Consider the following 26,588-nt stretch of genomic DNA (forward strand, 5'->3'; position numbering starts at 1 on the left):
TAATATAATAGCAGAAGACTTAGAGCTAGAGCAATAGTGTTGCATTTCGCCCTTAGGATGGGCTTGGATGGAGAAGGATGGAGGCCTTTATTCTTAGGCCATGGCCACGTGGCTTCATCCCCCATCAACCGGCGGGTCTGGGGTCCAGGAAAGCGACAGGTATTGAACTCACTCACAGGCAGGCTTCAGGAAGCATCAACTTTATTCATGCCCTATCCACCACATGTGTGGCCTATATCAAAACCTTTTAAGCATTCAGCCATTCTTAGCTAGCCCTGCATCTTAACTCCTTTCAGCCATCTTCCCTTTGACCTCCATCCTGGCAAAAGACCAAAAGGGGCCCTAATCCTCTCTGGTCAAAGCCTTATCTACCTTTTCCAAGACCCCTCCCAGGAAATGGGCGGGGTCTTGCAGGTAAGGTCAAGTTACCTAGGAAGAATGGGGGTATGAGGCTTCACAATAGTACAGCAGCTAGGTGATTTGTCTTGCATGTGGCCAACCTGAGTGCAATCTCCATATGGTCCCCTGAGCCTGTCAGGAGTGACTTCAGAGCATAGAGCCAGGAGTAATCCCTGAACATCTCCAGGTATGGCCCCAAAACAAAGCAAAACAAAACAAAAAACAAAGCATGCTACAAATAACTATGGGTCAATGAAGAAATCAAAGAAAAAAAATTTTTGGAAACAGGGATCAGAGCAATAGTGTAGTAGGTAGAGCATTTACTTTGCCACATGGCCAATTAGGTTCAATCCCCAACCTCCCATATGGTCCTCTGAGCCTGCCAGGAATGATCTCTGAGTACTGAACCAGGAGTAAGCCCTGAGACCTGCAAGGTGTAACCCAAAAACTTGGAGACAAATAGAAATACAAAAAGACTTCAATGTCATTAGGTCTTGAAAACTGTTTTAAGTGAAAGATGTAAATCAAGTTGTTGAATCAAGTTGCCTTGTAATTCACTGTCAGCTGTGATTTCTTTTTCGTTGTCAGCATAGAACCAAATGATGTACAAAAAATCCAAAGCCCTGCTTTCCAACTTCAGCAAAATCTACAGACACAGCAAAGGCAGTATTTAAAAGGATGTTTGTAGCAATAACCAAAATAGAAAAATCTCAAGCAAAAGAGCTACAGGAACTAAAGGTCAAAGATCAAAGTCAGTATAAAAAGAGAAATACTAAAAACTAGAGTTTATACTGACAGGAATGATCCCGGAACATTTTTTGGTTAAAAAAAAAAAGAAAAGAAAAAAGTATGCAAAGATAAATCCTTCAAGAGTTGTATTCTTTGAAAAGATTAAAAAAGAAAACCAATAGTAAGACTCACCATAAGGAAAAAACTCACATAAAATCAAGAAGCAAGGGAAGTTATAGTGGATAACATAAAAATGCAAGTTTCGGGCCGAGCACTGGCGCGGAACAGTAAGGTGTCTGCCTTGCTGGCACTAGCCTAGGACGGACCGCAGTTCAGTTCCCCGGCATCCCATATGGTCCCCCCAAGCATGGAGTGATTTCTGAGCACATAACCAGGAGTAACCCTGAGCGTCAAAGGGTGTGGCCCAAAAAAAACAAATAAACAAAAAAAGCAAGTTTCATTTATACCCAAAATTGGAAAACTTGGGAAAGAAAGCCTTGAGTCATAAAACCATCCATAATTAAATCATGAAGAAATAGAAAATCTAAATTTGCAAGTCACTAGGTAGAGAGACTGAAACAATAAGCAAAACCATCCTCACAGTATCTATATATGGCTTCATTGGCGTTTCCACCAAACACCCAAAAAAAAGCTGAGGAGGTGAGAATGCTTCCAAGTCACCTATACCAAGATCAGACAAGGGCACAATTTGCAAAGAAAATTATATACTAGTCTATATGCAAAGCAATAAATCATAAACCAAATTTAATTACTTATCATGCTTGATTCAACATGACTAAATTTATCAGTGTGATATAACACATCAACAAAATGAAAGCTAAAAATCATATGTCTCAACTGATGCAGAAAGAGTTGAAAATATTCAACATTCATTTTGATGAAAACTCAATAAAATAGATACATAGTGATGGCTAAATAAGATAAACCCACTAGCAACATCATACCCAGTGGTAGAAATGGAAAGTTCCAACAGTAAGATCAGAGGCAGAAATGTATCCACTCTCACCTCTGATTTTACCAGAAGCTCTTGCCAAAATTAGAAATAAAACTATTTGCAAATGACATGCTTATCAACACATCTAAAACCCTCAATGTTACTGAAAAAAAATTAGAAAAATATAGTATATTTGTAGAAATAAATATCAACTAAGCAAAACTCTGTTGCATATCTGAACATGGTTCTGGGAAAACTAAACAGCCAAATACAAAAAAGAATAAAGCCATAACATTATCTTACAACATTTACAAAGGTTATTTTTAAGTAGATTAAAAACCTAAAAATAAAACCTTAACATACAATAAATAGAAGAAAACTTAAGTGATAAGCTCTTTACTCACCAGCATCAGCGTGTTACTGTGGGTTCTTTTCCAACAGCAAGTGAACAGAAATTATAAACAAGGGGGCCCAACTGTTAAGTTTATAACTTAAAAAAATATAGGTTTTTTTCTTCTTCCATCTACTTCTTTCTCTTTCTTCACTTCAAACTGTGTTACGATGATATCATAAAGCCCATGCTGTCAGTTTCTTTTTAGGAAAGAAACCTCAATGCACAAGACCCGGTGGATGACACTACATAGGGTAGACACCTCTTATAGTGCTCACTATCATATTGCTTAGTAAACTAGACGTGAAAATTATGCTTATACTAAAATGCTCCAGCCACTACCTAACCCTGAAAGCTTCATTTAGCAAAGTTCACCCCTGTCAATGATGAAGTGCCTAGAAATTGGAAAACCTTCCAACTCTGAGGCACTGGCCCAATTATTTTTCTTTTTCTTATTTTTTCCTCTCCTTTTTTTTCTTTCTTCTTTTTTTCCCTCTTTTTCCTCTTCTTCCCTCCTAATCTATATTTAGCTATTTATCTTTTTTTGTTTTTGGGTCACACCTGGCAGCACTCAGGAGTTACTCCTGGCTCTATGCTCAGAAATGGCTTTTGGCAGGCTCGGGGGACCATAAGGGATGCCGGGATTCGAACCACTGTCCTTCTGCATGGAAGGCATACACCTTACCTCCATGCTATCTCTCCGGCCCCATATTTATCTTTTCTTAACACGATTATGTCTTAAGCGCCTAGACCCATTCTATGAGGGTCAAGCCTCCAACAGCAACTTATGAAAAGATCTCTAATGTCTGTCTATAAGTGGGTATAAGTTTGTATATAGTGTACTCTTCTTTGTCTGCCCAACCTATACTGTAAACAATCCATGCCTATACTATATAGAGCCTCTCATATATTATCTCCTCTCCCCTCTTCAGAACTCCTTATATTCTTTTGTCCCCCCCAATCCTGATCCATTATCCCTTCCTATTTAACCCTCTTTACCCTCAGTTCTTAACTCATTAGGTACCGAAACTAATCATCAGCTCCAATAAGTCACCACCTAACTCCCAGAGTTAAAGGATACCCTCACAATCCAACATCTCAGGCCCCAGCAAGAAGCTACAACCACCACTTCTGCAGATTCATTCTCTGTGGCACTTCTCACATGCACCCCCAAATGTAGATTGTTGAATGTTATCAAATTCAGCCCCAAAAGGAGCCCCAGCTCAAGGACACTACTGAATTCCTTATTGCTGCAAACCATTTCTCTCTCTCTCTCTCTCTCTCTCTCTCTCTCTCTCTCTCTCTCTCTCTCTCTCTCTCTCTCTCTCTCTCTCTCTCTCTCTCTCTCTCTCTCTCTGTCTCTCTCTCTCTCTCTCTCTCTTTTTTTGGGGGGGCCCACACCCATTTGATGCTCAGGGGTTACTCCTGGCTAAGCGCTCAGAAATTGCCCCTGGCTTGGGAGGACCATATGGGACGCCGGGGGATCGAACCATGGTGCTTCCTTGGCTAGTGCTTGCAAGGCAGACACCTTACCTCTAGCGCCACCTCTCCGGCCCCAGCAAACCATTTCTCAAACCCAACAAGACCACGATATGGGATGAAAATGGGCCCTGAATCTTACCCCTCCAAAGAATATCTCAAAATACTTAATGGGGATATATATGTTAACTTTGTGTGTTCAATACCTCAATAGTTATGTCTCTTAGTGTGTTTATTTCCAAATGTAAAAGTAGCCTCCTCCATCCCCCTTTTCTCCCTCCCTTTTTTTTAAATATTCTTTTAAGTTTTTAATTTACTCATTTTTTAAAAATTTCTATATATATAATTTTTCTCTTTAATTTTACTTGTTTGAGTTCTGCTTGGTACAAAATTCTAGAAGAACAAATCTTGCTTAGGATAAATGCTCAGGTCAAAACCGGGGCATAGAGACTGTATAGCCTGTCATTATTAACCCCCACATGCACCAGCAATATAATATGGCACTGTTCCCTTTTGCATAGGCATACTAAAAAAGGGGGAAGTCTTATGTATAGAAACAAGTTCTTATCTACTAGAGATAAGAACCCATAAATTTTGTAATACAGGGGTGCTTCCCACTCTGAACATTTGTCATTGGGACTCGACTTAGACTCCACATGATTGGACAGCAATCCTCCAACCCTAAACCCCAGGTTCCAACCTTAGAACCAACACAGTTCCCTGCAACAGTACTAGGACTCAAACACCCTCTGGGGAGCACCTAGTACCACTCTGGAACCAACTTGCACCAGGTTGATACAACATACTGACAACAGCAACAACTAGATCTAAGAGCAGGTTACCCTACCTCATAACCTACTGGTAAGAGGAAATCAGAAGACACTAAGTCCTTGATATGCACAAAAATCAAGATCACTAATTACAGAAGACTAACTTTGACAACCGCACTGGGCAGAACTTTTCCTGGGTCCAATAAGAAAGACCCTAGCCTAAGGTTCAGCCTATGATTTGAGCAAAACCAAGATCTCGGGGCCAGGAAGGTGGCACTAGAGGTAAGGTGTCTACCTTGCAAGTGCTAGCATAGGACAGACAGCAGTTCTATCCCATATGGTCCCCCCAAGCCAGGGGCGACTTCTGAGCGCATAGCCAGGAGTAACCCCTGAGCGTCAAATAGGTGTGGCCTAAAAAACAAAAACAAACAAAAACAAGATCTCTAATTCCAGAAGTCTGACTTTCACAACTACAACTGAGCAGAACTTCTGGAACCATAAGGAAAGGCTATAGCCTAGGCTTTGACCTAAAATCTGTATAAAAACCAAGATCACTAATTACAGAAAACTGACTACAACTATCACAGAGTAGAACTTCTAGTACCATAAAGAAAGACTCTATCTTAGACTTTGTTCTATGACCTGTGCAAATACCAAGATCTCTAATTACAGAGGACTGATTTTGTAGCCACAACTGAGCAGAACATTTCCTGGCACCATAAAAAGACTTTGGGGTTCAATAATGATCTTATCTGGAACCTGTAGTTGTTCCTATGACAATATGCTTCCAGGGTGGAAAACCCTGTATCTCTTAGGCAAAGGGAATTCCCTTTCAAATTTCCCCCAATACTTACTGTGCCTATGCAAAAAAGAAAAAAAAAACTCACCACACCAGCCCTCCTTACTTTTTTTTCTTTTTTGTGTTTTTGTTTAGTAGTTGTTTATTGTGGCAGTGTATATTTTGTCATTGCTGCTTCTTCTTTATTTTTTTTCCTCTTTTTCCCCCTTTTTCTTCTTTTAAATTGACATTAATAACTTCTAGATGTATTCCTCCCAGCTTTTTTTCCCTTTCCCAACAGAACCACAGAATTTGAATCATATCTTTATGCCCCAGAAAAAGGGGGAGAGGGGGAGAAAGTAGATGGTACCAGGAGCAAACAGTTACGTGAACATTGAGTGGAAATAAATAATGATCAGGCCTAAATACCAAACCCAAAGTCAACGACACAGAATCAAGATCTACAACAAGTTATATACAAAGGGGACCAGTTACACTAGCAGTACAGGGGACAAGGGGGGGGGGGGAGTATGGGATGCATGCTGGACAGGGACGAAGGGAAGTCAATACTGGTGATGGGGAATTGCCCTAATTCATTGTCACTATGTACCTTAAGTATAACTGTGAAAGACTTATAATTTACATTATTTTTTAAATAAGGTAGCTTTTAGACAACTAAAAATGTACAGGAAAAAAAAACTAATTTATTCAGAACCAGAATGATAGCACAGCAGGTAGAATATTTGCCTTGCACTTTGCCAACCCAGGTTCAATCCCCAGCATCCCATAGGTTCCCTGAGAAGCACCCTGAATGACTCCTAAGTGTAAAGCCAGGAATAACTTCTGAGCACTGCTGGGTGTGGCCCAAAAACAAAAGAGAGAGAGAAAGAGAAAGAGAGAGAGAGAGAGAGAAAGAGAGAAAGAGAGAAAGAGAGAGACCCATCTTTGTTCAAAGAAAAGGTAGTCTATTGATAGGAAGAAGTTGCTTGAAACCACATGTTAAAGTAAAAAGATTCATGCTTCTAAACAACAGAAACACATACAACTTAGTTGTTATCAATGGGGATAAGGACAGCTCAGAGATAAAGCACCTGCCTTGCAGACATGAGGCCTAGAGTTCAGTCCCCAGCAATGCAACCAAGTTCACACTCTTAGCATTTACAACAATTATGGCACAACAAAGTGGGCAATGCCATGTCACTGCTGTAACAGCAGTAAAAGAGGGTGTCAATGTTAATGCACAAACATTCCACAAACCAAGAAGGGTGTGCTCAGTAGATAACTGTAAATCTGTTCCGTATAACATCTCATTAGAGAAATGCCAAACCACAGTGAAATGTTACCACTTCACACCTTGCCATCTGTGACAGCAAAGATGGCCCTAAGGGTTTATGTTGAATAAAATAAGCCCGGAGAAAGATTAATATTGTATGATTTCACACATAGGTGGATTGTACAGAAACAAAAATATTTGAGGCCAAGGAGATGGTTCAAAGGCTGGAGTGCATGTGTAAGGCCTCAAGTTCAATCCCTAAATCTGCATAGAAACTCCAGGCACCAGTAGAGTTTTTAATATAAAATTACCTCAATACAAAAGGAAAATTAGGGTTAGGAATAAGCTCATTAAGTGAGCACTTGCCTCCCATGGGGAGGCCCTGGGCTTGATTCCCAACACTGTCAAAAACAAACAAAAAATAAAATAAATGCAGCCGACTGAATGGGAAGCATTATTTGCAAGTTGCACATTCAACAAGGGATGCATATCCCTCGCATTAATGGATACCCAAAGTATATAAGCAATTCATGCAATTCAACAGCAACAAAATTTATGTAAAACTGACAGAAGGGGGGCGGAATGGTGGTGCAAGTGGTAAGCCCTTGCCCGAACTAGCCTAGACTGACCGATCCCCAGCGTCCCATATGGTCCCCAAGCCAGGGGCGATTTCTGAGCACATAGCTAGGAGTATCCCCAGAGCGTCACCGGGTGCGGCCTATAAACCAAAAAACAAAACAAAACAAAAAAGAAACCTGACAGAAGATTGGGAGGGGGACAAAAAAAATTAAAACTGACAAAAGATTTGGAATAGGCACTTCACCAAAGACAACATCCAGATAGCCAACAGAATGTTCAAGTTTATAATTAGGGATATGCAAGTTAAAACTACCGTGAAATATCACCTCACATGTTAGAGTGACTTATTGAATACAAAAATACAATACAAGAGCCCAAATGATAGTACAGTGGAAGGGCGCTACCTGGGTTTGACCCCCAGCATCCCATAGGAGTAAACCCTGAGTACCACCAAGTGTGGCCCAAAAACAAACTCATAAAAGCACCCGGAATGTCTATAACGCTTCAATTCAATGTTGGGCCAATGAAAAATAATTTATGCACAATAAGTGAATAAAGCAAGCAAGAGCCTAGGATAGTTGTGTGCCTTTGTGAGTCATCTCGTCGCTGAATGAGAAGCTGAGCAGCTAAACCCTTGAAAAAAGCCAATTAGAACTCTAGGGTTACTGAATTCTTTGGGCTCAGAGGTCACATGTAGTACCAGGGGTCAAGCTGGGGCCAGCGGCATACTAGGCAAACTCCTTAACCCCTGTGGCCTCCAGTTGAAAATGTTAAGACAGAAAACCACAATCGATGTCTGAGATTCAACTAAGCGGGTCTTATTCTAGCTGAGACACCCCACCCCACCCCCAACCTGTAGTGTAAATGACGGTCCTTTGAAACCCCTAAGCATCGAATAAATGCAGCACTGACTGTTTTGGAGCCGGAGGGGCGTCGGCAGGAGAGGTTGTAAGCCCGACTCGGATCGCAGGAGCAGAGGTGGGGAAGGGAGGTGGGAGCGAGAGAAAAATCGCTGCAGTTGCTTTCCGCCCCTCCCCTCCACGCCCCATTCATCCCTTTGTTGCTGTCGCTGGGATTTTGGTGCTGAGTTAATAAAGAGCTTTCAGAAAACCCATCATTTTGATTAAAGCCACAGCCCATTCTGCCAGACAGCACTTCGGAGCCTGCCTAAGCCCCGCACTCCCCGGTCAGCGCCGCCCACGCAGGCCATTAAACGATCTACGGCAGCAGCTCATGGCCTTCGGAGCCCCAAGCTCGCTCGGCTCCGGAGCTGCGGCTGCTGCTCCCTACCCGAAGTAGCCCAGGCGGCCTTTCAAGCAACAAGGATTCCCATTCAGCGCCGAGTGGGCTCCAGGGTGTTGGGAGGGAGAGAGGCAAAACCACACCCATTGAGGGACGGTTTGCGGTCCCGGGCTCGCTCCCCTCCCCATCAACATCTGAACATCCAATACCACCCCCAACCCCACACCCCCACACCCTGAGCTAGGCGAGGCCCCGCCCCCTTTATAAATCAGCGAAGTTAAGCGGCCACGTTGTTACCCCGGCCAGCTGTGCTGTGGGTCTCGGAAACCCAAATCCTGTTCGGGGACCCAAGAGCAGCAGAAAGCTAAAGCCACCTGGCCTGGCATTCCAGCCCTACCAGGCCCTTCTTAGCCCTTTATGTTCACAGTGGTAACGGGAGAGTGTCAAAATACGTTGTTTTCTCTAAGATCTCAAATTCTATACTTAGAATACTACTTACAGTTGAAATCTGGCTACACTATGTAAATTATGTGACGTTTAGCAATTTATTTAATATCCCTGGGCAGCTTCAGTTCTCCTCTGTAAAGTTGGTGATAGAACCTGACTCAGCCATTATAGGATTAAATGTAATTATGCTTAATTTCCCCTAATAGCGTTTTATACAGCTTGGCTGCTTAAACTGAAACACGACCCCATTTGGAGGTTACATAAATTAATGTGGGGGGTTGACAAAAACTGCCAATAGTAAAAGGTTTCTGAATGGACAAAGACTAAAAATTCACAATAAGTCATGTTATGAACACAGAGATTCTAGCACTGCTTTCCATAATGCATTCATTCCTCCAGCGAAGAAAAGGCTGGTAAAAGTCGAAGGGCCTCAGCTATAGAGCTACAGCAATGCCAGGACAAAGTGAAAACGCAAAACCGGCAAAGCAGTCACTTGTTCTAAGGACTACTGAGTGTTTAAAGTGGGCCAGACACGAAATGCCCATTTGTATGTAGGTATAACTATAAAATTATATTCATTTTACAGCTAAAGAACTGAAATCTTTGATGATGGAGTGGGGTGATTTGGTCTGATTCACAGGGATTTGGAATGAGGTTTTGCAATGCCAGCTCCATCCATAACAGAACTGTTACTTCTTTTCGCAGATGATGTCTTAGGGCAGTGCTTCTCAAATAGTGGGGCGCGCCCCCCCAGTGGGGGCGCGAGGCCCGCAAACACTGTCATAACAAGCTACGCCCCATGTTTACGTCTCTGTATGTCTCTGGAGCTGAGAGTTGCTGTGTTCTGCTTCAAACCCCGCTTTGAAAAGCTATGCATTGCAAAACGTGCTCATTGTAGCCATTAATCCAGACATCACCTCAAATTATTTTATATATTTTTGTTTTGCAGGTCAAAGTTTTTTTAATAAAGATACTATTTACAGTCGCACAGGGGGGCCGAAAAAATGTTTTCTACTTCTTGGGGGGACATGACAGAAAATAATTAAGAAGCACTGTCTTAGGGGCAGAGGTGGGACTGAGTAGAGCTGGGCTCACAGCAAATAGGGCCTGGTGACCTGGTGTCCACCAGACAGCACTGCCCCCTCCCCCCAGGCACTTTGCACAGGCAAAGTGTCTGCAAAGATTTTGTTGGTATCTGGTGCCTTCCACCACAGCTGGGCTAATTTTCCATAATCTTGGAGCGGAAGAGATAAATACAGTGACATTTTTAAAGCCCCAGCTCTTGCTTTGTGCCCAAAATAACGCCGCCATTTCTGGGTTAAGAACATAAAGACGCCATATGCTATGAACCCAGATTCAAAAATTAGAATAGTTTTTCGTAAATCTTTCTAGCTAGCTAGAATCAACTACAAAAATACATTATTTTTTTGTTTGTTTGTTTCCATGTCCTCCGGGCTTTGTGGTTTTCTCCACCTTATGTTCTAGGCTCTGGGATAGGATCCACAAGAGCAGGAAATTTCCCTTTACAGCCTCTTCTTTCCCTCAAATGCTGGACTAACTCTGTGCTTAAACCAAAGGTTTAGCACGGAAAGGTGATTGCCACTCTATTCTTTGTTGTACAACTCGGAGCAAGTCTCTTGGCCCCTCAGCTCCTGTTCTATTATAGGAAAATTAAAGGTAACAATTTCCATCTAATGGAATTGTGTGTACTAAAGAGACAGCACCATAAATCCCAGACCCCTGAGCCACCTGCAGAAACTGAATTGGGGTGGGGGCACTGTCTGCTGCTCTGGAGAGATCCTCTGCTACCCCTCTCCATCTACTTATTCTTGGGTGTTGAACTTGTAGGAATTTTTCCTGGGGTCCTCCTCCTTGGATGCTATCTCTCCAAGGATCTTAAAGGCAACAAGCAGTGAGATTTCCCATATCAGAAGTAGGTGCTAGGCTGCGAGCCATCCTCCAGGGTCCTCTGAAGGAGGCCAAGCTAAAGGGGAGGTAGCACAACCAAGGCCTGAGCTCTGCTGCATTCCAGCCCTGCCGTTCTGCCCTCTGCTATTGCTACTTTGCCTTTTGGGACACAGACTTAAAGTTCTTCCTACACCAGCAGCCAGACTAGAAACACATCGACTTTACTTATCATTTACAATGAATTAGCTAGGGTACTAGCAATTAGGGATATCAGTTTAGGCTTCCAGCCATGAAGAGACCTGAAAGTAGAAAAAAGCAAAGTGGGTTGTTTTGTTTTGTTTTTTAATTAAAAAATAAGCAACATTGTTTTAAGGGATAAAGTAGGTTCAGGAGATTATATGAGATGCCAGGGATCGAACATGGGTTGGCTGCAATGCACTTGCCTTGCATGCAGCCAACCTAGGTTTGATTCCTAGAACCCCCAAATTCAAACAATCCAGGAGGCACAGCCACAGCAGAGTGTCACAGTTGAGTGTCAACAAAAGTTGCCTCTCGGTTCCTGAGTGCGGCTTGGGAGATAATTGTACAAAATCAAAAACACAGATTCCAAGGAAGCTGTATAAATTGTAATAAATTGTAACACACAGTAGGCCCTTAGTAAAAAAGAACGAGAGGGATTTTGATGGACTAACTTGGAAAGGTGTTCATTAAAAATTTGTTTTAGATCTATAGGTCTGGAGATTTGTCCCTAGGGACTTAATTCTATCTCACTGGTCATGTAGTCTGTCTTTATTTCCTACTATGCTGTTCAGTCTCTATAGCTTTATAGTTTCAAGTTGGGTCATGAAATACCTCCTAGTTCTTCTTTTTCAATCTAGCTTTGGCTATTTAGGATTTTTATGATTCTATACAAGCTTTATTTACTATTCTAAATCCCAGAAGAATGTCATCTGAATTTGAATGGAAACTGTTAATGCAATATAATATTATAGATAGGATGGTCATTTTGACAATATTGATACTTCTGATCCATGAATATGGAATATTTTTTCATTTCCCTAAGGTCTTCTAATTTTTGACAAAGGAACTGGGAGCATGAAATGAAGTAAAGAGAGACTCTTCAACAAATGGTATTGGGAAAACTAAATGTCCACTATAAAACAAAATGAAGTTACATCCACATCTCATACCTACATAAAAGGTAATTCATGGGGCTGGAGTGATAGCACAGCAGCAGGGCATTTGCCTTGCAAGTGGCCAACCTGGGACAGACCCAGGTTTAGTTCTCGACATCCCATATGGTCCCACAAGCCTGCCAGGAGCAATTTCTGAGCACAGAGCCAGGAGTAATCCCTAAGCATCAATCGGTGTGGTCCCAAAACAAAACAACAACCAGAAAAAGTGATTCAAAGTGGATCCAAGACTAGATTCCATAAAATACTGAGGAAAATATAAGCCAAACACTCCAGGATTTGTACCTCAGACGTTCTTCAATGTGATTATATTGGCAATGGCAACAGAATGAAAAATAAACCAATGGTACTACATAAAATTAAAGAGTTTCTGCAAGGCAAAAGAAACACAGGCTGAAACTAAAAGACACTAAATGATAGACAATATTTGCATACAACATGTTAAAAGGCTTATATCAAGGACCAGTGCAATAGCACAGTGGGGAGTGCATTGGCCTTGGGTTCAATCCCTAGCATCTCTCCTAAGCAAGACCAGGAGTGACTCTCAAGTACAGAGTCAAGAGTAACTCAAGAACTGCCAGATGGGCCCAAAATAAACAAACAAAAAGTAGAAAGAAAAAAAGGCTGATATTCAAGATATATTAAAGTAGTCACAAACCAAAAAACACAAAAGCCCTATCAAAAATTGGGGAGAGGAGGAGCCAGAGCAAGAGTATAGTGGGTAGGTATTTGTTCTGCAGATGGCCAGCCTAAGTTCAATCCCTAACACCCCATGTAGCTCCCCAAGACAGCCAGGAATAAATTCTGAGTGCAGAGCCAGGAGTAACCCCTAAGCACTGCTGAGTGTGGCCCAAAATTAAAACAAAAAAAAATGGGGCAAGGCACTGGACTCTTCTAAGAAAATGACAGGTGGCCAATAGGCACATGAAAAAATGCTCATCATCACTTATCTGTGATTATCAATAAAACTGGGAACAAACTGTGTTGGTGGGAAAATGGTGAAAAAAGAACCACACCTAACAGTACTCAGGGGTTACTCTAGCTCAGCATTCAGGAATCATTTCTGGAGGTGCTCAAGGAACCATATGGGATGCTTGGGATCAAACCCAGGTAAACAACATACAAGGCAAGCACTGCCTACTGTACTATTGCTCTGGCCCCAGAATAAAAAAATTAATTCGCTAATTCTGGGGCCAGAGTGATTTACAGTGGATTAAAACACTTGCCTTGCATATGGCTGATCCAGGTTTGATCCCTGGCACCCAGTACTCCAAGCCCATCAGAAGTGATTCTTGAAAGTCAAGAATAAGCCCTGAGCACAGCCAAATATGCCCTCAAACCAAAAAACAAATGAAAAAATAAAATTAGGTTAATATGCTACTTTATAGTTATAACTGCTTTCCTGATTTGCTTTTAGAAAAACATGTTTTAAGTTTAAGTAAACAAAAAGTTACATATTAACTATGGGATTAAAAATTAACCTGTGAGTAATAGCACTGTGGGTAGGCATTTCTCTGTACAGAGCCAACCCAGATTTATTCCCCAGCATCCCAAATGGTCCCCGAGCACTGCCAGAAATGACACTTAAGCACAGAGCCAGGAGTAACCCCTGAGTGCCGCTGGGTGTGGCAAAAAATTAATCTGTGATAGCTCATCAGGCTGTGCTGTGTGCCCCTTGTATGCAGGAGGAATGGGATTTATTCCTGGTGTCTCATGCACTACTGGGAGAAGAGCTACCAAGCCTTGGCAGGTGTGGTTATGGGTTTGATTCCTACAATCCCCACCCCCAAATTTGAAAAACAGTTGACAGTTGATAGTCTATGGACTTCTGGGTGTTAATGTGTCAAATGACATTCTTCAAAGAAGTGGATCAAACACTTCTAAAATTCATTTGGGACAATAAACACCCTCGAATAACTAAAGCAATCCTTGGGAAAAGGAATATGGGAAGCATTACTTTCCCCAACTTTAAACTGTATTACAAAGCAATAGTTCTCAAAACAGCATGGTATTGGAATAAAGACACACCCTCAGATCAGTGTAATAGGCTTGAGTACTCAGAGATTGTTCCCCAGACATGCAATCACCTAATTTTTGATAAAGGAGAAAGAAATCCTAAATGGAGCAAGGAAAAGCTCTTCAACACGTGGTGTTGTCACAACTGGTTAGCCACTTGCAAAAAAGTGAACTCAGACCCTCAGCTAATATCATGTATGAAGGTAAAATCCAAATGGATTAAAGACCTGGATATCAGACCTGATATCATAAGGTATAAAGAACAACACGTAGGTAAAACACTCCATGACATTGAAACTAAAGGCATCTTCAAGGAGAAAATTGCACTCTCCAAACAAATGGAAGTAGAGATAAACAGATGGGAATATATTAAGCTGACATGCTTCTGCACCTCAAAGGAAACAGTGCCCAGGATACAAGAGCCACCCACTGAGTGGGAGAAACTATTCACCCAATACCCATTCGATAAGGGGCTAATATCCAAAATATACAAGACACTGACAGAACTTTACAAGAAAAAACTTCTAATCTCATCAAAAAATGGAGAGAAGAAATGGACAGACACTTTGACTAAAAAGAAATACAACTAGCCAAAAGGCACATAAAAGAATGCTTCTGTAACCCAACTATGATCATGTTACTTAAATAAAAAATATATTAAAAAATGCTCCATGTCACTAATCATCTGGGAGATGCAAATCAAAACAACTATGAGGTACCATCTCACACCATGAGATTGGCACACATCACAACGAATGAGAACTAGCAGCGCTGGCCGGAATGTAGAGAGAAAGGAACTCTTATCCACTGCTGGCTGAATGCTGTCTAGTCCAACTTTTATGGAAAGCAATATGGAGATTCCTCCAAAAACTGGAAATTGAGCTCCCATATAATCTATCTATACCACTCCTAGGGATATACCCTAGGAACACAAAAATACAATACAAAAACCCTTCCTCACACCTATATTCATTGCAGCACTATTTACAATAGCCAGGCTCTGGAAACAACCAAGATGCTATTCAACAGATGAATGGCTAAAGAAACTGTGGTACATATACACAATGGAATATTATGCAACCATCAGAAGAGATGAAGTAATGAAATTTTCCTATACATGGATATACATAGGATCTATTATGCTGAGTGAAATAAGTCAGAGGGAGAGAGATAGACACAGAATAGTCTCACTCATCTATGGGTTTTAAGAAAAATAAAAATATTCTTGCAATAATTTTCAGAGACAAAAGGGAGGAGGACTGGAAGGTCCAGCTCACTACATGAAGCTCACCACAAAGAATGATGAGTCCAATTAGAGAAATAGCTACATTGAGAACTATCATAACAATGTGAATGAATGAGGGAAGTAGAAAGCCTGTCTAGAGTACAGGCGGGGGTGGGTGGGGAGGAGGGAGATTTGGGACATTGGTGATGGGAATGTTGCATTGATGAAGGGGGCTGTTCTTTACATGACTGAAACCCAACCACAATCATGTTTGTAATCAAGGTGTTTAAATAAAGATATTAATTTTAGGGGCCCGGAGAGATAGCACAGCGGCGTTTGCCTTGCAAGCAGCCGGTCCAGGACCAAAGGTGGTTGGTTCGAATCCTGGTGTCCCATATGGTCCCCCGTGCCTGCCAAGAGCTATTTCTGAGCAGACAGCCAGGAGTAACCCCTGAGCACTGCCGGGTGTGGCCCAAAAACCAAAAAAAAAATTAATTTTAAAAAATGTAGGACCCTGCATTACAGCCAGAACATCCAACATATAGTATCACTGAGGGATAGCTGTGGGACCAGTGTGTACCCCTTTTCTGTACCCCTGAAACTTCCTTAAAATAGAGTTAATGGGAGCCAGAAAGAGATAGTACAGGGGGTAGAGGGCTGGCCTTGCAGGCAGATATTCAAATTTAATTCATGACACCCCATGTGGTCCCCAAGCGCAGAGCCAGAAATTGTCCCTGAGTACCACACCAAGTATGGCTCCCAAACAAAACAAAAAATATGTATATGTAGCTTATGGATTACAAGAAACACTTGGAGATGTACGCGATGCCAATCACTGTTGACAGGGCATTTCATTAAGGAGAACTTAAATATTTTTCATGCAAATTAGGCTGTATTTTTTAATTTATATAATCTATATAATTGTATATATTTTTATAATATATATTTTAAATGTAAAGTTCATTAAAGTCCTAGAGAATACACATTAAACCACTGACAATTGTGATTACTTCTAGGGAATGTGACCTGGAGTAGAGTGCAGCTGTTCTTATTTTAGTTCAGTACACATTTAGTTTGATATTGTTTGTCCTTTTATAATCAAAATAAATCTCTCACACACACTTCTAGCCCAGGCACTACTTGATTAATCAGCTGCAAATTCTAAGGCTAGTTGAAACAGAAAGAAACCATCATCAAAATGAAAAAGCAACCTACTGAATTGGAGAAGCTATTTGGAAGGCATACAGCTAGTAGGGGATTCATGTTAAAAATAAAGAACTCTATGGTCTGGAGCATAGTGAGTAAGGTGTTTTTGCCTTGCATGTGGCCAACTAGGGTTCGATCCCCAGGTTCCCCTGAGCCTGCCAGGAATAATTTCTGAGCACAGAACCAGGAGTAAGCCCTAAGTGTTGCTGGGTATGCCCCCCCCCCAATAAAAAACTCATATAACTCAACAACAAAACCTCAGTTTTAAAAATGAATAGAGGATCTAAGAGACATTCTCCATACAAATGGCCAACAAGAAATAATCACCTTATGATGAGAGAAACAGAGAAAAACCAGTAAGGGGCCAAAGAGACAGCACAGTGGGCATCTACCTTGCACACAGCCAACTTGGGTTCTCCATTTGGTGACCTGAGAATGGCCAAGAGTGATCCCTGAGCACAGGAGTAAGCTCTGACTTGAGCACAACTGGGTGTGACTCAAAAACCAAAAGCAACTGCCCCCCACCCCGAAAAACTCACACCTCACACCTGTTATGGCTGTTATCAAAAACACAAGGCCCAGTGCTGGTGAGGTTGTGGCAAGAAGGGCACCTTCAGCACTAAGGCGGGAATGTAAACTGGCATAGCAAAAACTGTTCTACCAAAGAGCAAATCCTGCCCTCTGCAGCAAAGAAAGATAGATTAATAAGGGAGTTACTAAGGGAAGTTAGTCAGAGCCATAAATACTGTCTCACTCAGATGTCAAAGATAAAACAAAACCAAGCTCAGCTTCTGAGAAGTGACCAATAGCTGCCAAAGGAGTTGGAGGTGGGGCTCACCAAATGGTGGTAAAGAAAAACTGAATTTCCCGATGATCAAGATGTGATGTCCAGACACTGACATCAAACGCCTTACTCTGAAACTCAAATCAGTGTCAGTTACTTCAATAAAAATTTTAAAAGGCTTGCTCAGACAAAAAAGCCACTGTTGCTAATTTGAGTCCAATAATTTGTCACTAATTTGAGTTCTATAGCTGTTCCTAAATTGGACTCAGTTTGCAGGGCCTGGAATAAAAGAAAAATGTAGTGAGAGAGAATCAAGAGGTATCACTAACAGGCAGCCTACCCAGTTTTGATCCCTGGGATCCCATATGGTCCTCCATGTTCCACCAGGAAAGATCCCTGAGCACAGAGCCAAGAATAAAAACCCTAAAAACAGCTGGGTGTGGCCCAGCCCCCAAATCCCATACCCCAAAATCCATACCACTTATTCAAAAATTAAGGGACCAGGGAGACAGCTCTGAGGGCTAGAGCACATGCTCTGGGTATGGGAGGACAAGGCTTGAATCCTAAGATCACATGGTTCCCCAACACTGCAGGGAGCACTATATCAAGAATAGCCCCAAAGCACATTGAAGTACTCCCCATCTCCTTCCCAAAAGATGAGAAGCTTCTAGATGGAAGTAGTCCATCAGAGCTGGGTTCCTTGCAAGATACACAGGCCGCCCTTGCTCCTCCTTTAACCCCACCAGTGACTCTCCAGCAAGTTCTCGCTGCTGCTCCTCTGCACCTGCATCTTCCCAACAATCCACAGCTTCTGGCTCCCCCTTGGGCTTTCAAATTTTTTGCCTCCACCCTCCCCTTTCACTTTGGTACAATCTGTGCTTCTTCCAATCTGGCAGCAGTCCCAGGCTCTGTGTTGCTGTGTCACTTCAACCATTTCTAGACAAACAGCACAATCCCTGCACTGCAGGTTTAAAATGGAGGTGAGTTGCCCCCAGAGCACTGCCATGGAGATGGTTGGAGACCTCAGCCCTGGGCACTGAAGCACTTTTTCTTTCACCCAGCAGAAACACTCTGAAGCCTATTTTCTAAGTACCCTGGGAATGTGTCTCTAAGTGCTAAGAACTAACCTTAGTAAATGATATTTCCAAGCCCACCCAAGCTAAGCACAGTCTATTCAACCCTCAGAGCAGCTTCTATGACAGTGCCTCTTCCAGGCACCCAGTGTAACCTGGGATGTGCCAAAGTACAGATCCACATATGGCCCCACAGCAGCAAACAAAGCATACTTGCCCTTCACATGAGCACCACATTCATGTGACAGGATTGCACACCTCTATATCACGTGACAAGCCCTCTAGAATCATCTATTATACGGGGGTCTCAAACTCGCAGCCTGCGGGCCGTTTGCGGCCCTCCATACAACATTTTGTAGCCCTGCCCTAGAGGAATCTTTTTTGTTTTGTTTTAGTTGTTTGGGTCACCACCACCCCCCGAATGTTCAAGGCTTACTACTGACTTTGCAGTCAAGGATCACCCCAACTTTGCCTACTGCGGCCCCCAGGTAAATTGAGTTTGAGACCCCTCATCTAGAACATGCCCAAGTCCAGTCCTGATACACAAAGGCTACCTTTCCCATCTGCTGCCAGCATTCCAAGGCACATAGTTTCTAGACCTTAGCAGGGGATAGAAAGACACCCATTAGCTTTGACCTCTGAGACTTAATTCTGTGGGTTCAGGAGAGCTGAGGAGGTTCCTGAACAAGCCTAAAGGCTCTCCATGGACAGCCAATGAACATCCTCACGTGCTGGGCATAATTTGGAACTGCCCAAAAAAACTGACTCCAGGGCCAGAGTGATGGGGCATGGTGGGGCGTTCGCCTTGCATGCTGCTGATCCAGGATGAACCATCGTTCAATCCCCCAGCATCCCATATGGTCCCCTCAAGCCAGGAGCAATTTCTGAGCACATAGCCAGGAGTAATGCCTGAGCATCACTGGGTATGGGCAAAAAAAAAAAAAAAAAAAACCTGACACCAGTTCTCTGGTCTCAACCCACTAGTCCTCAACCTTGCCTGTCACCCACACATTGTGATTCTGACCTTCAATTAGCATTAGCCTACACTGTCCCCTTAGAACTCTACTCTTTTCCACATTGTACAAGCTACCATCTAATATTCAGTATTCAATGTCTCAGAGAAATTGACCTGACCCCCCCTGGAAATCCTCAAATCCACCTTCTGGCTTCCCACAATACCCAGTCAGTATTCCGAGAGGGCTCCAGCTCTGGGAAGCTCTGGGGAGGAGGCAGGACTATCATCACAGCAGAAACTCTAGGAACATTCTAGACTCAAGGGCCCTGGCTTCCTTCCCCTGAAAGGGCCTCTTTGTGGCACTACTATGGGCAGAACTATTCTAATTTTTATATGTTATTATAACCAGGCCATTGTCTATTTCTGTCTTCCCCAACCCCATATCTTGAGAATAGGACTAAATTCTATCATATCCCCAGCACAGAGAATAGAGATGGCCTTAAGTGAATTCTGCATAAATGCTGAATGATAATTAGAATGTCCCAATCATAGTCTATAATAATGCCAAGCTAAGAGAAATGCCCTTGGATAGGATATGCTGTAATTTTCTGTGTGTGTGTGTGTTAGAGATAATACACATGTGTAACTGTGTACTGTGACTGTGCTGATGTTGGTTAATGCTGGAGGTCAAGGACATGCCCGTGAGTTGAGCTTTATGCGGATTTTCCTGGTGCCCTTCCTACTCTAAGAAGGTGGCTGCCCAGAAGCAAGGCTGTTACTCTCCTGAGGAAAGAACAAATAAATTCATTTATGTTTCTAAATCCCCAGGTTTAGAGAGCTTACTGAAGAACTCATCTTCCCTGGAGAAATCTCTCCAAGGCAAATAATCAGAATCAATTTATATTTGGTCCAGTGAAAGGAAATGAATGGGGCACTGGCTGCTGATTCAGGCAGCAGGAGAGCTGAGCGGCCACATCCTAATGACACAGGTGCTGCCGGGGGTGCTCAAGGATGCTGAGGGGCCTTGAGCCTCCTGATCAAGCTTGAGAAGTGACTTCATCTGCCTCAAAGCTATTGAGAAGCTGCCCAGGCCGTGTCAGTCAGGAACTCAGGGAGGATAGTAATGGGAGGAGGAACTGTGCTCTGCAAGGTACTCCCCAAGGGCATGGTGGACTTGAGGCTCATGCTGTGCACACAGGATTCCCTGGTACCACATGGCCCCTGGAATACTGCCAGGAATACCAATTGAGCACAAATCTGGGAATAACCCCCCCAAGCACTGCCAGGTGTGTCCCTAAACCAAGTCAAAAACAAGGACCAAAACAAAATAAACACTCACCAACTCAAATATTACTAAAATCCAAACAAATCCAGAGTGGGTGTGCAGCCTAACCCTGAATGCATCTCTAAAGAATAGCAAATAAGATTCAGGAAAACTGACTGAAGTGCCTCCACCTTCAAAACTCACACCACCCCCCCCCATACATACAATGCACCCAGCAGACTCTCGTCTCTTCCTCAGGAAACCTGGGAGAGGGAAGTTGGGTAGTTTGTGCTCCTTCACTCTCCACCCCACCTCCATTGCCCAAAAGCTCACAGAGATCCAGACCTGCTCAGCTCTTCCCATCACTCCCCATCTCCAGCTTGCTGTACATGTGGGTCTGCCTTAGCTAGAGCTAAGAATCTAGCTTTGTCACAGACCTTTAGGGGACCCTTGGATGAGGATGGGAACAGAGCTATGACGTGTTTTTCGGCAGCACAGTATATCCAATACAATCCAAAAAAGATCAGAGAAGGCTGGGGAGAGAGTGGTTGGGGGCACATTTCACCTGTGCCCAGATCTACGGCACCCTTAGGAACCACTTGATCCAGTGACCAACTATTGCTGGGGTTCCTGAACCCCTCAAATGCCAGAGAGAAGATTTGAGAGGAAACTTGCATTCTGACTCTGCAGAATGCTACCAGAGCAGAGCTGCAGACAGATGTGTGGGATGGCAATATAGCCTCATACCCCAGCTCTAGGAGAATGGGCATAGAAAAAATGAAAGGTGTACTCATAATTTCTTATTCAAATGAGCTTTTACATACAGAAGGTGCAGAATGTTTTTCCAAGAAGAAGCAATTGTGTGTGAGTGTGTGTGTGCATATGTGTAGTTGCTGCCTTCACAGCAATCCCTGACCTCATTTCTCCCCTTAATAAGGACATGCAGATGCCTCCTGGGAGTGTCATTGCCATGACAACAGCAGAGGCCCAGGGTGAGCAGGTTAGTGGAACAATCGTGTATTCTAAATTCCCCAGTGAGGCCTGAAGCTTTGCTCACTCACAATGCAAAAAAAACTCATTCCTTAAGGGATCCCCCAAAATCTGTGGACTCTGGACTACTATCTTCAGAAGAAATAGAAGCAAGGGTTCCAGGGGGACCCCTCCATGGGGAATTGATTTTGTCCCTTACATGACGAAGAGCACGGATCATCTTATAAAACTGTACCTGGTTTCTGCAAAGAGAGACAGGAAATCAAGATGAAAGCAGTCCCCCAAGAACACACACATACAGGCACTTAAGCAAATATCTATAATGCCTGGGACATCTCTATAATAGGTGCAGTCATTTAAGGCACTTGTATTAGGTTAAACCCAGTTTGATCCCTGACATTGCACAGAGCAACTCCTGAGCTCTGACCTGAGAGTGCAACTGAGGACAACTCGGGCCTGCAGACATGAAAGAAGAGGCTCAGCCCTTGAAAACACATTAAAAATTGCTACAGTTTACTAAACGCTGTCCCTCAGGCTTTGTGATCTTGTGCTGTCTCATTCCTGTTAAAAACTACAACTAGCTCTATTTTACTGAAAAAGAAACTAGGAATTAGTTCGGTTATGGGCCAGCACCAGGGCAGAGATGGAGACAGAATTATTCAGTCCAGTCCAGGAGCCTGAGCTCCTGGCGATTCTCAATTCTCACTGATCTGGAGCAAAGACTCCTCTGCAAGAAATCTGTCTGGTCTGAGTCACCAGACAGGGATAGTTAAAACTTAAGGGTACAGCAGAATCACATGGGTGGGGTGTCACATCCACTTCCAGGATGTCTCTCAGTGGCTGGGCACACAGCTTGCTCGGTGAGGCTCAGGGGCTATTGCCATTGCTAACACACACACACACACACACACACACACACACACACACACACACACACACACACGACCTGTAGCATTACTATTCCAAGAATTGCACTTTTTGTTTGTTTTTTGGGTTATACCTGACAGTGCCTGGAGATGCATGCACGCACACACACACACACACACACACACACACACACACACACACACACACGACCTATAGCATTACTATTCCAAGAATTGCACTTTTTGTTTGTTTTTTGGGTTATACCTGACAGTGCCTGGAGATGCATGCACGCACACACACACACACACACACACACACACACACACACACACACACCAGAGACCTGTAGCATTACTAATCCAAGAACTGCACCTTTTGTGTTTTGGGCTATACCTGACAGTGTTTGGAGGTGCCCATGGCTTACCCTGGCTCTGCACGCAGAAATCACTCCTACCAGGCTCAGGGGACCATATGAAATGGCAAAAATTGAACCCAAGTCGGCAGTGTGCAAGGTAAACACCCTACCTACTATGCTATTGCTTGGCCCAAGAAATGCACTTTTAAGAAGCACCTACTAAGATTTCCCCTAAGCCACCTCTCTTCCCTAATTATTCCCTCACTGTTCCATCACCATCCTCTGGGATTTGTTTGGCAAGCTATTATGTTCCACAAGACAGAGCTGCATGCCTGGATAATTTCTGAACTTGTGGAAATGGGTAATATTTCCCACTGCAAAGTTCCTGTTATCCTGAGACACGACCACCACCCACCATGAAATGTAAACAGAGACCCTGGATAGGCAAGCAGAAAGCCCAGTTAGCCCCATCTCTGGGAGCCAGGCCAGCTCCCTGGAAGGCAAGGACAGTCTTTATTCCCTACTGGGGTTCTTTCTAGGAACCGGTCCTCAGAGGGCAAGGGTTTTAGACTGAGACCTCAGCAGAGCATTCACACTGAGAAAGGTAGGTGATAAGAATGACTTTCATGCTCAGTTCCCAAACATGCCCCAAGTGAGCCAGAGGTGACCGACACTCACTCCCAAGAAGCTCCTTTCCCATCCCCTAACCAGAAGCAGCCACTGGTTAGAGTCTGCTCACAAGGGAGCTGGAGAAGGGGCTAATAAACAGGACTGACCAGGGAAAGGCCAGGATCAATGATCCTGCAGGAAATGTGGCCTGTGATGTCTCTGCTGAGCCCTTCAGAGTGTAGCAACTTATATTCAGTTTTTTGGACTGTGAGAATCTAACCATCTTATGGGAGAAACCAAAGCAATATATCACCACCCTTACAGTCTGAGGGGTTGTATATGTAGTGGGGGCCCAGCTGCTGCTGGTAGAGCCCCCAGAGACAGTGGCATGGGGCAAGGAGGGAAAGGGGAGAGTTTCCCCCCAGGGAAACACAGAAGCACAGAAGGTATCAGCCAACAACAAGTGTCCCAAGACTGGAAACCACCCCATTTCTGATACCTTCTCCTTTTCTGAGAACTGAAAATTCCCCTCATGACTTCTCCAGAGTCACAGCTGGGGGTAATGAAACCATGACACAAAGTATGTTTCTCAACTGAAGCCATATGTCCCCTGTGGGCCCCTAGGATACTCCAGAAGGGTCGTGGGTGAAATTATGTAAGGGAACAGGTCCTGGCATAAGGCCAGAGGGTCAAATGGAAGGATGGGGAAGAACAGGGTTGGGAGGGGATGCAGCTGGAAAAGGTTGAAAAACATTTGGGCTAATCTCTAACGTGACTCAGGCTGAGAGACTCTGCTCACTGGGCTTTTAGTGGAGATACATGACACATGGCACAGAAGTACCCCAGGAAAAAGGGAATAAGATGACGGAACAGTTACTAAGACTATATGTTAGGTAACTGTGTTTAACAATTTCTTGAGGGTGGGGGTAAGCCCTCCCAATTAGTGTTTAGGGAACCTGTGACCCCTCCTATGAGTCTCAGTCAACGGACCAGTGCTTTGTGTCCAGGCAGGGTTGCCTGGACCTGGGTATGAGAGATTCCTGGTGCTTCCAGAACTATACTCAGTCATACTTGGGGGGCCATGTGCTGCACATCAAACTAGCATCAGCCATGAGCAAGACATACACATTAATCCCTGTCCTGTATCTCCAGCCTAACTTTTTCAAGCAAGTACTTTTACTGGGTTAGAATGATAATGTAGCATATAAGGTGCTTGCCCTGCACATGGCTGGCCTGCATTGGATCCCCAGACCACATATGGTTCCTTAAACACTATTGTGTGTGACCCAAGAACAAAACAAAAAAAGTATCAGCATCATCATCATTATGATTATGCTCCATATACAGCTGGAACAATAAGAATACATGTTTAAATTAGCCTCTACACACCAAGCAAAACAATAGAAATCAATTCAAATCCATTTATCATCACCTTAATCATTAGGCCATTTTCTTCCCTAAAAGAGCAGAACTTATATAAGTACTATAACCTAAAAGCACCAAAGGGACAAAGGAGCATCTGAGAAGCAGCACAATGAGGTCACAGGTCAAGGACACAGGAGTCAGGCACTCCGCCCACTCAGATCTACAGACTCCTACAGCCAGGTGTGGCCCTGCATAAAAAAGCAGTGTTTGGTAGAAGAGACAATGGCAGTAGGTAAGGAAGTGACAAAGACCCCACCCCTGCCTGCCTTCTACCAGGTGGCTTCACCTCATCTGCCTCTGGTGAGTAGCCAGTTCTATTCCACACATGCCAAGGAATCCACACCCAGCAGTCCCATCGCAAAGTGACTTCTTGGCTCCCTGAGAGACTCTGCTACAAAGCCTCTTCGAGAACAAGATAAACCCTGAAAGGACATCAGGAAATCAGTGTGTCTGTCCTTCCTTGGGCTGCTCTGACTGAGCAGTTTTCCCCTTTCCAAAGGCCACCCTGGCTGGTAGTGCTGGGCCAATCTAAAACCATTTCCTTCTCCATCACTTTTTCACTCTGTCATCGGCACTGGGGTTGTAGATTTGTCAATGAACTATTTTATGTTCCTCCCCTTGCCATCTGGCAATATTAGCTCTCTAATGAATCGCTTTAACTTGTTCTTTTTTTTTTTTTTAGCAAATGTGACTTTTCCTTGAATTATGCAACATTCATAAATAACAAATGTTGGCGGATTAGAATCAATGGAAGTCCTTAGAGTTGCCAGCAAAAAATAATGGGGCCTTTGCTACAAGTTGCTTGGAGAGTCTAATCATTTAAAAAGCACCTGATTATTTTGGGAAATATCTTCACACTTATGTCATCTATTATATATGTATTTGTATTTGGATGGATTATTTCAAGGCTGATCATGCTATGAATATAAATGCCTGACGCATTTCAGTCTGAAGCTACACACACAGGGTTTGAACACTTTGCCATTTATAGGCTATGAATTTCTATCTGTTTCTCAGCCTGTCTCTAGCTTTTCCTATGTAGTAGACAGATGTAATAAGTCTCCTGATATATCTTCATGAGGAATAAATGAGGCCACGTATGTATTTGGCACTATGTCCAGATATATTCTGGCTCAATAATTAGTAACAATTACCATCATTATCATGTGCTACTACTAAGAGAGGTTTATGGTGACACCCTCATAGTCTGGGCTGAACTCAGAATCTCCCCTTTCTGGAAACTGCCAACGGGCTGGCTTCCAAAGCCATATTCACTGTGTCCACGGGTGTTTAGACAGAATAAAGATGTGGAAACATGCTTTCACCCAGCCACTGAGTTCTTAGTCTAGATTGGCTGTCTCCTTTCTGACACCACTGAATCACTCTTTTCCTAACCACTGGTCACCACTGGTCCTCTGACTACTGGGCACTGTGCATGCTCAGTGAGTAACAACTGTTAGAAGGGAATGTAAGTTTAGAATTAACTGCTGCTGTTTTACTTCTGTAATCTTGCTTTGCTTCAGACATAAGGAGCCATGACAGGCTGGAACTGCAGAGAACAAGGACTAGGCCTAGAAAGACAGCCAATTCCAGGAACTTCAAAGGAATGTCCCAAGACAGTTTAGGTAAATTAGCAACACCTGGGGGGTCTTCAAGTGATAAGTCTTATCTAATTG

At 43.3% G+C, this 26,588-nt stretch overlaps 1 protein-coding gene across 6 annotated transcripts in view; it reads right to left on the bottom strand.

Annotated features, from left to right (window-relative positions):
* LOC126027836 (protocadherin alpha-C2) overlaps window positions 1-26,588 on the bottom strand; it is a 207,957-nt gene that overhangs the window by 24,464 nt on the left and 156,905 nt on the right. The gene's annotated exons all lie outside the window — the stretch shown is intronic.

This window comes from Suncus etruscus, chromosome 14, assembly GCF_024139225.1.
Source record: "Suncus etruscus isolate mSunEtr1 chromosome 14, mSunEtr1.pri.cur, whole genome shotgun sequence".
In the NCBI taxonomy this organism is placed as follows: Eukaryota; Metazoa; Chordata; class Mammalia; order Eulipotyphla; family Soricidae; genus Suncus; species Suncus etruscus.